Consider the following 12,537-nt stretch of genomic DNA (forward strand, 5'->3'; position numbering starts at 1 on the left):
GGGTGAAGAGCAGCGGACTGAGCACGCAGCCTTGGGGGGCCCCTGTGCTCAGTGTGATGCTGCTTGAGGAATTGTTGCCAACACGTACTACTTGGGGCCTCTGACAGAGGAAGTCCAGTAGCCAGTTGCAGAGGTAGGTACTGAGTCCCAGTTTGTCAAGTTTGCAGATGAGTTGTTGTGGTATTATGGTGTTGAATGCAGAACTGAAGTCTATAAACAGCAATCTCACATATGAGTCTCTTTTTTCCAGGTGGGTGAGGGCTGGGTGGAGGGCAGAGCAGATTGCATCCTCTGTAGACCGCTTGGCTCGGTATGCAAACTGGAAGGGGTCCAGGGTGGGGGGGAGAATGGCTTTGATATGTGACATGACAAGCCGCTCAAAGCACTTCATGATGATGGGTGTCAGTGCCACAGGGCGGTAGTCATTGAAGCAGGATGGAGCAGTTTTCTTCGGCACAGGTATGATGGTGGCAGCTTTGAAACATGATGGGACGATGGCTTGCTTCAGGGAAGTGTTAAAGATGTCTGTGAAGACATCCTTAAGCTCCCCTGCGCAGTCCTTCAGCGCACGACCTGGGATGTTGTCTGGACCTGTTGCCTTACGGGTGTTGATAGCAGCAAGTGTCCTCTTCACGCTGTCGGCAGAGAGGCACAGGGGCTGCTCGTGTGGAGGGGGAGGGGTCTTCTGTGGGCAATTGCTGTTTTGTGCTTCAAAGCGAGCAAAGAAGCGGTTCAGGTTGTTGAGCAGAGGGATGTTGCTCTCACAGCTCTGTGGCGCGGGCTTGTAGTCCGTGAGGGCCTGAATGCCCTGCCATAGGCTTTGTGCGTTCCTGCTGTCTTTGAAGTGGGTGGTTATCTTGTGAGTGTATTCCTTTTTTGCTTCCTTGATGCCACGGGACAGGTTGGCTCTCGCTGTTCTCATGCCAGCTTCATCCCCAGCTCTGTAGGCTTTGTATTTTCATGTTGTCAATGTTTGTTGTCACATGTCTTTTGGATCCGCCCTTACACTGACGTTGCAGGTTTTCCAAATGGCGTTTACGCAGTCGAGGACGTCTCATTTGTGCAGTTCATCGGGCTTCATTCCTCCATCCTTCTATAGTTCCTTCCTTGTTTCCTTCACAACATTAATTAGGAGGAAGGCGGCTTCTGGCTTCTGGCTGGCGTGGAACCGAGGCGTTCAAACGTCTGTCATACGTCAGTGACACGCCCCTGTGCAGGCAGGGACTGAACCAGAGGGGACAGAAGCAAACTAACTTGGTGTACACAGAGTACAAAACAAACTTGGTGTACACCTTCATTAATGTTGTAAAATGTAAATTTTCTCCCTACTGGAGGGTCATACTGTCATGACATTCTCCTGAAATGGGGAGGAGGGTTTGGAGATCATGATACCGTGTCCGAAATGTGCATCCATTGCTCAGAAAAATAAGGCTTTGACAAATTCTGGGAAATTCTTGGATTCTGCCATAGACCTCAATGTTAAAAGGGAGCCCGATCACTGCATAAATGGGGGATAGTGGCCCCCCCTCGTGCGGGGCGTGTACTACTGCTGCCCTATTTGCATACATTTCCAGGGACAGGAAATGACCTCTCAGGAAGTATCTTCTCATCAACCATCTTTGCTAATAAGAGTGTGTGAAGACTGATCACATGACCCACCTACTGCTTCCCTGTTCCACCTCCTAACTAAGAGTGTGTGAGGACTGATCACATGACCCAGTTTAGTTACAGTGTAGCTCAGACTAGTGGTCATTTCAACGCATTCTGCAGCATTTTACTGAGCAGACTGTCACTGCTACTTTCTTCTTCCAGTGGGACACTATATTTATAAGTGCAAATGTTAGCAACATCTTGATGTCAGTGGAAGTTATCCGATTTCCCATAATGGATTTGTGAATAATGTTGTGTAACATAAAACAATAAACAGTGTAAGCCGTGTAAAACAATAAATATGATATTGCAGCTGTACATGTGCACACTATAATTAATATGCATCACATTACAGAACATATCCGCATTATGTGCCATAATCGTAAAGTATAAATAAGTTTGTTTTTCAACAGAAAATAAAATAAAATAGGCCTACCTCTTTTATATTTAGTAGATTAAAGGTGCTGTCCGTGATTGTGCAGGAAGTCAGGTTTGTTTATTTTTCATGTTTATTTTTTAGTTTTTTATAAACATATACAATACAATACAATAAAACCATTATATGACATAACTGTAAAATATAAAAAACTGATCATTTTGTTTTTGAATAGAAAATAAAATAGGCCTACCTCTGTTTATAATATTCAGTAGCTTAAGTAATGCTTTAGTAATGCTTGCATAGTTTAAGTAATGCATGTAGCAGTAGCTCTCATAGAGAGTGTAGTATTTGTAGTGATACTAGAGTTGAGATGCAACTACTCTCTTTTATTAGGATGTCACAGCTGAAGTCATTGCAGTCCTCTCTTTCAAGATGGTTTTGGCTCTAATGATGTGATTTCTTCAGCCTTCTCTGAATCATGTGTGCCTATAAAATAGGAGAATGTCCTTGTCATGATTTAAAATGTTGTTCAGTAACACTTTACTTGAAGGTATCTACATAAGAGTGACATGTCACTGTCATAACCCTAACACTAACTCAAATTCAAAGCTTTACATGGTTTAGCACCTCAGTATTTATGTGATCTTTTAATTCCTTACTGTCCTCCTAGACCTCTTCGATCATCTTCCCAGTGTCTCCTAGACCTCTCCTCCGATCATCTTCCCAGTGTCTCCTAGACCTCTCCGATCATCTTCCCAGTGTCTCCTAGACCTCTCCGATCATCTTCCCCGTGTCTCCTAGACCTCTCCGATCATCTTCCCAGTGTCTCCTAGACCTCTCCTCCGATCATCTTCCCAGTGTCTTCTTTGTGTTCCTTCTGCCTCTCTTAAATCCAAAGGTGACAGAGCTGTCTATGCTCCCCAGCTTTGGAATAGCCTTCCTGATGTTGTGAAATCCTGCCCCACTATTAGTAGTTTTAAATCCAACCTAAAGACCTACCTCTTCTCCCTAGCTTTTAACCAGGGGCGATTCTAGACCAAGAGCTTTGCTGGGGCACAGGCCCCCAACTCCCAATACATAAAAAAAATGTTTAAATGTGCGCGCAATATGAAATAAATGGCTAGCCTACGGGTACAAGCTTCTAAATCATTATTGTCACTGTCATACTGTGGCTATATTAAACCACTGGTACGTCATACGTCATACTGTAGGCTATATTAAACCACTGGTAAAGATACAAGTTTTACGTCTAGCCCCCATTATGTCCTCATCGTTTCTCTCTCCTCCTCCTCCTGCCTGGTACTGGACTGCCCAGCCTGTGCTCTGTAGGCTATATTAAAGAGCCTGTGCTCTGTAGGCTACTGTATATTAAAGAGCCTGTGCTCTGTAGGCTACTGTATATTAAAGAGCCTGTGCTCTGTAGGCTACATTAAAGAGCCTGTGCTCTGTAATATTAAAGAGCCTGTGCTCTTTCTCCCCTCTCCTCCTTCTCTTCGACCTTCTTCTCATCCTCCTCCTCCTCCTCCTCCTTCTCCAGCACTCTCTCCCTCAATTGTTGTAGCAGCTACTATCCAGCAACATCCAAACACATAGGCATAAGTAGGCCTATACTCACTGCATGAATTTAATAGGCTTTCCTACTAACACAAGGGAAGCTTATTTTTAGTCACAATTGAGATATACTTCCCTCCCAGGCAAGGGTCCTATAGTCATCCTGGCAATACTGCAGTTCTTTGTAGCTTAAATAGCCTACTAACGCCTTCATACTGACTTTTGGTGATAATTTGCAAATGCAGCCTATAATAATCTATAAACCTATAGGCTACTCTGATTCTGTGTAGATTATTATAGGCTACATTTGCAAATGCAGCAAACTTATTTAAGTTTGCCATTAAACCATTGATCAAATCACAGCACTGGCTATTACCAGCATGTTAATGTTACCGTTAATGTGGCCAATGATCATACCTCCCTCATCCTCCTCACTGTTCCTCTCCCTCTGTTCAGGAAGAATGTTCTGATGTCCGTCTCTGAATAGCTTATGGGCTATGTTTAGTTTTACAGTAGGACAGCTTCCTTTCCTTCCCTTTCCACAGGTGTATTAATCAAGCACCATGCAGTCTGCATTGATAATTAAGGTGCTTGATTAATACACCTGTGGAAAGGGACCTGATGAAACCCATGAATAGGCTACTTTTACAGGATTCTCTCTACAGTATACATATTAATCATTATTAATTGTCCGCATGTGTGCATGCAGCCTACGCATGGTGTGAGTGTGTGTGTGAGGGAGAGAGCACAAGCTGGTAAACTGTTGCTAAATTTAAGCTACAATGACGCTAAGCATTGAAAAACAGATGCTAATTATGTGGGCAACATTCTCTAACAGCGATCAACTTGTCATTTTATCTGTCAAACAAGTTGTGAATTTATTGTAACATTAAAACATGGGACGACTTACTCTCTGCTCAAAGTGATGTGACGAGCTCCAGCGGTTTTGTGTGTGTGTACAAGGAAACTCTCGGAAGAATCATGTGAACGATTTTCATTGGTTGTTGCGTTAAATCTTACCCAGCTACAGAGGTGCTATTTCCTGATTGGCTATTATAGCCCCTTTCTTTTTTTCCTTGTTTTTTTATTGGCTAATAAGTGAAAGGCTTGAGTCATGACTAAAGCAGGCACGGAGATGCGCTCATGAATGCCGTTTCCAGCGAAAGGCACGTGCCCCAGTGAATAAGGTCTAGTGACGCCCCTGCTTTTAACACTCCCCCACTCCCTCACCCCTCCCTTTTTTATATATGTTTATTGGTATGTATATGTATTATTATTATTATTATAATTATTATTTTTATTATTATTTTTATTTTATGTAAAGCACTTTGGTGCAATGTTATTGCTTTGAAATGTGCTATATAAATAAATTTGACTTGACTTGACTTGACTAACTCTAACTTGTCATGACAAAAACCGAATGACACTTGACAGAAGCGAGTGACAGAAGTGTTATGACTGTCATAAATGTTATGACTTGTATAATGTTTATGACACGTTCATGACAGTGTCATGTCACTCTTATGTAGATACTGTACCTTCAAGTAAAGTGTAACCCCTTTGTTCTTTCAACATGTATCTGCAAAATGCACTAAATGTCAAACCTAAGATCAGTTGAATGCGGCTTAATTCACTGAACAACATGAAGTATTGTATTTACTGAAACCTAAACTTTTCTGCTTCTGCTGAAAACAAAATCTGCAACACAGATTCTCAGAACATGAAACCAAGTTCAGAAAATGATCTACACATACTGCACCACAGGGCAGCTCTCTGACACGGTGAAACAAGTTTATATAAGCTAAGCTCTATGTTTCAATTGGCTGCAGCCCCTGTGCTGTTGATGGAGGTAGTTTATATAAGCTAAGCTCTATGTTTAAATTGTCTGCAGTCCCTGTGCTGTTGATGGAGGTGGTTTATATAAGCTAAGCTCTATGTTTAAATTGGCTGCAGCCCCAAGTTTATATAAGCTAAGCTCTATGTTTAAATTGGCTGCAGCCCCTGTGCTGTTGATGGAGGTGGTGTGTATGTATTCTCTCTTTGACAAACTCACTTTGGGCAGCTGTGGAGTTACTCAACAGTGTAGTCTGGGATCCCTCATCTGTAACACAGAGACACAATCCAGTCACAAAAGAGATCTGTTGCTTTGACACTGGACACAGCATCTGTACATGAGGGAGGGAGACAGATAGCAGTGCGTAAATATTATAAACACACTCACTTGAGGCAGCTGTGGAGTTACTGGAAAGAGTAGTCTGGGAGCCCTGATCTGTAACACAAAGACACATTCCATAAAAAAACAGGCAGTGGCAGGTAACCATAGCTGCTGTATATTCCCATCCAGTTGCAGATGTTGCTTTACAAATAAATTATGTTATACAATATATTTGCCTCTATCAGAAAAACTGGATGTTAAGAACCCAAACATTCGCTCATGACAACGGTCAAGACAAGAAGGCATTATAACCTGCTGTACTAGTTGAGTGGAGTAGGTAATATATTGTACCAAATGGCCTGTTGCAGCAGACAGCAATCTACAATCAGAAACCTACAACGCTACTGTCACCTAGTCCTAGCAGCAATGATTATGACTTTCAAGTAAAACAGTTTTCAAACCTGCCAGGACATTGTTGTCTGAATGACTCAGAGAAGCTAAAACATGAGATACTTTATCACCGTGACAACTGTTTTACCTTTCGTTGTTTTCCTCCTACACATGATGAAGACCCGATACTGGCTCCAACCAGGCAGCACACACACACAGCCAGCGGTGCAGAGAACCCGATGGGTGTAGTTACCGAGTCCCAATCTCGCTCTGACAAAAAAGCAAATCAGAAACACTGAACAGGCACGTCAACAGTTTCAACTGTACAGCATACTGTACTCCTACTCAGTAGTGGACTCAGACTTTTTCAAGGGCAGGGGACATATCTCACGCAAAATCATACTATGTATCAAGCATGGACGGAATATGAGCCACTGGGCCCCTGGGCAGAGACATGAAAAGGCCCAGTCAACCTCAGAAAGCTCATAATCAGCTACGCTTGGGGGGTCCTGGGGGCCCCTTCCCCCAGTAGTCACAACCACCCTCATCACATTATTTGTGTCACAGAAATGTGTTATGTAATCATTCTGGAAATTACACTCAAAAGGAAGACTTCAAAAAAACGAGGATATCATCAAATAGTGATTTATTGACCTCACCAGAATATATAAAAAAACTAAAGTGCAAGTGCAAACATTTCGGGTAACCCCATCCACAGTGGAAGTTGCATAAACAGAGTTCACAGACTATATAGGAAATTACATAATGAAAGCGTTTGCACTTGCACTTTAGGTTTTTGCAGAGCCGGACAGTAACAAAGTACATTTACTTGAGTACAGTACTTGAGTACAATTTTGAGGGATCTGTACTTTACTCGAGTATCATTTTTGGGGAGTACTCATGACTTTACTCAAGTACATTTGAGAGGCAAATATTGTACTCTTTACTCCACTACATTTCTATCCATAACCGTGAGTACCCGTTACTACTTCTAAAAAAAAAGGAAAAAAGAAAAATCTCGGGAAACCCTCAATTTGTTGTTTCCCTCTCAAATGTGATTGGATTGTGCAGGCGCCACTGATTGGGACAGTCTATCAGCAATCACCTTCAGCTTTTCGCCAAAGTCAACTCCATGGTCAGATTTAGATAAGAGACGAAACCATGGACGAAACAATGCATGAAGACGCAACAGGTCCATCCCGGGAATGGGCCAACCTGTGGCCCCACCTCGCCAGACTATTTCAATTTTCTGAACAAGTTAATGATAGTTTTCGCTTCAGTATTTTGTATTTGAAATACGTATTTTAAATACATGTATTAGAAATATTGCCCATCCCTGGCAACATGGTAAAAAGATGAAAATGACTTGATTTTACTTTCAATTCCTTTTACATTCTCCAAGGTATTAACATTAACATTTTTCATAACTCCATGTAGGATGTTTCTGTACATACATGTAAGCACTGTGGCAGTAGTAATGCAATATTTAGAAAATGTAGGCTACTCTTGTACTCTTGATACTCAAGTACTTTTAAAAACAAGTACTTCAGTACTTTTATTTAAGTAGACATCTGACTGTTGTACTTTTACTTGTACTTGAGTAAAATTGAGCAAAGGGTATGTGTACTTTTACTCAAGTAATAAAGCTGTGTACTCTGTCCGCCTCTGGGTTTTTGTATGTAGTCTAGTGAGGTCAGTAATAAAATACCAATTTAATACAGCCAATGACATCTCAAAACCCGTTATACCCAAATCAATGTCCAGCTTGTTTGTCCAGGCTGAGGTGTTCAGCTGTGCAGGTGTAGTGTTGATGCTGTAGTTCCTCTGCACTGACCTCCAGGCTCTTCCTCATCTGGTACGTCTCATCTCCATTAGGTAGCAGCTCCCCCCCAGTGATCTGGTGGTCAGACACAGGCTGGCCGTCTCTTAGCAGGGTCAGGTTGATGTGACGGGGGTAGAAACCAGTGGCCAGACAGGTCAACAGAACACCTGTTGAGCCCATATTTTCTCTCTGGAGGAGCCTGGCTCTGGGCTTCACTGTGGTGGGTGGGAACATTTTTTTTTTCTTTCAATTTAATTAGTTTATTTTCTGTTGTATAGCCTGTAAGCCATCATGAAGTAATTACTGGTTAAAACCTATTATGAAAGTGTTCCCTTGTTTTTCATTGTTGTTGTCATGTCACAGAACATTGTATGCATAATAACTGTTTGTTTCATTGGCAGAAATGGACTAAGTACTACAAAGACTCCTCACTATAATTGTCAGTCACTGTGCACATTACTTTACCCTTTTTCAGCACACGGTTTCTTTCTTTGGCCAGATGTTTTTTGAGAAATGTGATGCAATTGGTGGTATATCATTCTGAACAGGGAAGGCAAGTTCATATTTGGAGTCCATATTGAACTCTCCTCATTTGTCCACTTGCAGTTAGTGTGAAGAACGTCATGGTCTACATCATAATACACTCCTTCAACAGCCTTCCCATTGTAAGCATCCGTGCTAGTCATCAATCCTGGTTTATCATTGTCCAGTAGTTCACATCCAGAAAGTCTCTGAAAGGTGCAAGTATCTGGGGAAAACAAATAATGGATTAATGTTTCCTAAGTGGATACAGTTGCACACATTGTTGGATATTAACATTTGCAAAATTTAAAATCTACATTTTTTTATTCCTAAATTGTCTCAAGATTTGTTAGATAAAATATCGCTTTTGTCAGTACCAACTTTGCTGTTGCTTGCATTTGCAGGTCAGTCTTAGCTGTATACTGTAAGCCTTAGACTAGTGATTCTACCACCATTATACCTGGCATTAAAATACATTATTACACGGCTTTTCATAATGCTGCAGAATGCTCCATTCACTTGAATGGGCTTTCCCAATATTCGGTGGTCTGCTATTTCTCGATAACAGGCCGTTGCTAAGTATAGCAGACCGCCATCAAGGAAAATGGGTTTTGTGCTTCTAATTTACGTCTTTCATATCACTCCGCAAGTAGTTTGGTTACTTCTTGCAATTGAACTTCATTCAAAAGTGAAAGTAGACGGTTGAACTGAGTTCTGAAGAATGTTTGATTCAAGTTCGGCGTGTTATTTGTTTCTGCAAAAGCCACGCCGAATTGGTAACAAATGAATTTAGAGTCATAGTGCGTTTATTTTTTCGTTTTGGCAAGTAGCCGTGTAATAAGCGCCATTATCGGAAAATTAGTCCCTTCAGGACGAAACAAGTCATGTTCGCCCTGTCGGTACTTATTTTCCGATAATGACCGGTGTTCTATACATTATTCCTTACATAGCGTAGGCAAATTTAATGTAGTTAAAGAAAGACACAAACTAGTTTAAATTTAACTTCAGTGATCGCGTAGACGAAAAAAGGATTTTTAGTCTTCTGTAAAAAACTCAGAGTTCGTTAACTACGTTTTTGGTTTTATGTGTACGGACCTTGAGCAAGCTACTGACGAGGTTTGAGGCTGTTTTGAGCAATACACTGGTTAAAAAAATGCTATTTGGGAAGTGTTTCGCTCATGGCCCTTAGCTAATCCACTGTTTGCTATTTGGGGCTATAGCATATACCGGAGCAAGCTCTGTAGTGGTTTATCAACGGAAAATACTGTCTCCACGGCCTATTTGATGTGTTTTAATGCAGAAAAACACACTTTTCGCTGAAATTACACTTGTTGGATTTTTGTGTGGATCACCTGATGTAATACTAATGTCTGGTGAAAATTACTGTGAAAGTATACTTATTGAAAGAAATGTTTAAATTATTATAAATCTTTATGAAAAAATATCTCAGAGACTCCTGGAATATCACTAGAGTATCACTAGTGGAACCCGTACCACAGTTTGAGAACCACTGCATAGACAACTACTCTGAAATGCCTCTTTAATGTAACTTTAGTGTGCTCCTATCGATCAGCTCACCATTTGTGTGGTTGAAATAGTTGTTCAGATAAGATCCTCGACCTTTCAGACTTCCATGTACATATCCAATAAAGTGTTCAAAATAACTCATATCATCTTCATCAAAACTGGTGTTTGAGGCCTTATTGATGTCTTTGTGTAATAATTTGTGTTCATTCGAATCATAGTATGCAAACACAATGTCATCCAACATCACATATCCTGAGAATTCTGGAAATGGAGTCTTTCCACTGATGTATGTTGCCTTCATCCATATGGAGTGAGAACCTGAGAATGGAGGCACATTCAAGAGGGCGTTAGCCAACACTGATATGGGAACAGCCAGCATGAAGTACATTCAAGAGGGTGTTAGCCAACACTGATATGGGAACAGCCAGCATGAGGCACATTCAAGAGGGTGTTAGCCAACACTGATATGGGAACAGCCAGCATGAGGCACATTCAAGAGGGTGTTAGCCAACACTGATATGGGAACAGCCAGCATGAGGCACATTCAAGAGGGTGTTAGCCAACACTGATATGGGAACAGTGAGCATGAGGCACATTCAAGAGGGTGTTAGCCAACACTGGAACAGTCAGCATGGAACCACAGATAAACAAATTATTCTTATTCTTGAATCTGAACATCTGAGTCATGGAAGTTAAACTATGAGGAAAACTTATCATCCCTTCTAAGGATGTTTTTTTATGTTTGATTTCAGTACACATTTTAAGTCACTGGATCTGTTATCTGGGGGCGTATTCACAAAGCCTTTTATCTTACCACTAGGAGTACTTCTAAATCGCACTAAAAGATTTTAGCTAGGAGTTTTCTCTTAAAAGTTATTCACAAAGCCTTTTAGACATCAATGAGTAGTTTTGGTTGTTGTTGGTGCCGTTATTGCATCCCTTTTATGCCTAGGCCTAGCCTACAATGCAAAATTGTTCCCTTGCGATTAGAAGCTCGACGCATACAGTACGCATTTCAAAACATCGCGACGTTGTGAAATGTCACAAAAAGGGTTTGTGAATAGGTCTTAGTGAGTTAGGAGTCCTCTCGACTTCTTTTAAGCTGTCCCAGACTTAGGTGCTACTTTTAGGTCTAAAATGCTTTGTGAATTACTTTTAGTGAAGTCCTAAAGTTAGGAGTGACACGCCCTTTTAAGAGTTGCTCCTAAATTCGCCAGTCAGGGGCTACTTTTAGCCTTAAAATTCTTTGTGAATACGGCCCCTGATCTATATAATGATTAAACAAATTTCAGCGACACAAATAACATATTCTTATTGATCACATGGCTATATTCTTATTGATCACATGGATGGTATTATTAATATAATATTTTTTATTTATTTATATTTTTATTAAGGAACAATTTGTATGTGTTTTGGCATTAAATGTGTCTTGCATGCAATGAAGGTAATGAAAAGTAAAAATAAAATTTATTTGTCAGGCCGTGTCAATCATCAGGCCCTGTCAATCATCAGGCCGTGTCAATCATCAGGCCGTGTCAATCATCAGGCCCTGTCAATCATCAGGCCCTGTCAATCATCAGGCCGTGTCAATCATCAGGCCGTGTCAATTATCATGCCGTGTCGTGTCAATCATCAGGCCGTGTCAATCATCAGGCCCTGTCAATCATCAGGCCGTGTCAATCATCAGGCCCTGTCAATCATCAGGCCGTGTCAATCATCAGGCCATGTCAATTATCATGCCGTGTCGTGTCAATCATCAGGCCGTGTCAATCATCAGGCCGTGTCACATGGGGCAGTGACAGGGCCTGATAGTCAGCCCTTTTAACTGTCATTCCTCTGTCTGTAAACATGCTCTCAGGGTGTAGTAGCACTACGTTTCATAAAAATGCCATTTTTTTTCCTGGGATATTTTTGTGTGACAGATCCTGGCTCTTTTGCGCGTCATCCTAAAGTAAAAAATGTGAAAGCAGTTTAAAATCATACAATTCAATGACAGAACTCAATCAAAAATCAATGAAATAATCAATGTGTCACCTTTGTCAAATGATAAATTCCTTTTGGTTTCAGCCAATCAAAGCGTGTTTAAACTAGTTGTCCTGGAAACGTACACTTTATGAGGACACATCAGAATGAATATGACTTCACAACAAAATTTGAAAGTGGGTACTTGGTCACATTAGTGGCAGACACAGAGGATGCAAGCAGGTGTGCCAACATCAACAACACCATTGAGCTGCTTATAGCACAGTTACCACACTTGTATTGTGTTAATTTGCTTAAATAATTCCCACCTTTTTGTTTCTGCCACATCCACACGCATACATTGTTGCATGAGCATTATGAACAATTAAATGTGCCTTACCTGTTTCATAGCAGCATGACATCTGACATAAAGACCACAAAAAAATGAGTTTCTTCATGCTTTCGTTGTTCTGGTCAACACATATAGAACATATAAACGGCTGGGCACAAATATTGTGGCCTGTGAAAACATTCCTCTATTTTAAAACAACTCCCTGAAAATGTTCCTCTCTTTTA

At 41.0% G+C, this 12,537-nt stretch overlaps 1 protein-coding gene across 1 annotated transcript in view; it reads right to left on the reverse strand.

Annotated features, from left to right (window-relative positions):
* The window catches only part of LOC121715174 (major histocompatibility complex class I-related gene protein-like), a 29,242-nt gene extending 16,733 nt beyond the window's left edge, over window positions 1-12,509 (reverse strand). The window contains exons 1-7 of the mRNA XM_042100619.1: window positions 12,362-12,509; window positions 10,048-10,314; window positions 8,413-8,695; window positions 7,874-8,162; window positions 6,274-6,395; window positions 5,802-5,849; window positions 5,634-5,681 (exon numbers count right to left, since the gene is read on the reverse strand). The gene's annotated coding sequence lies outside the window, so the exon portion shown is untranslated. The remainder of the gene's footprint in view (window positions 1-5,633; window positions 5,682-5,801; window positions 5,850-6,273; window positions 6,396-7,873; window positions 8,163-8,412; window positions 8,696-10,047; window positions 10,315-12,361) is intronic.
* Between the last annotated feature and the right edge of the window lie 28 nt (window positions 12,510-12,537).

Source organism: Alosa sapidissima, chromosome 8, assembly GCF_018492685.1.
Source record: "Alosa sapidissima isolate fAloSap1 chromosome 8, fAloSap1.pri, whole genome shotgun sequence".
Lineage (NCBI taxonomy): Eukaryota > Metazoa > Chordata > Actinopteri > Clupeiformes > Clupeidae > Alosa > Alosa sapidissima.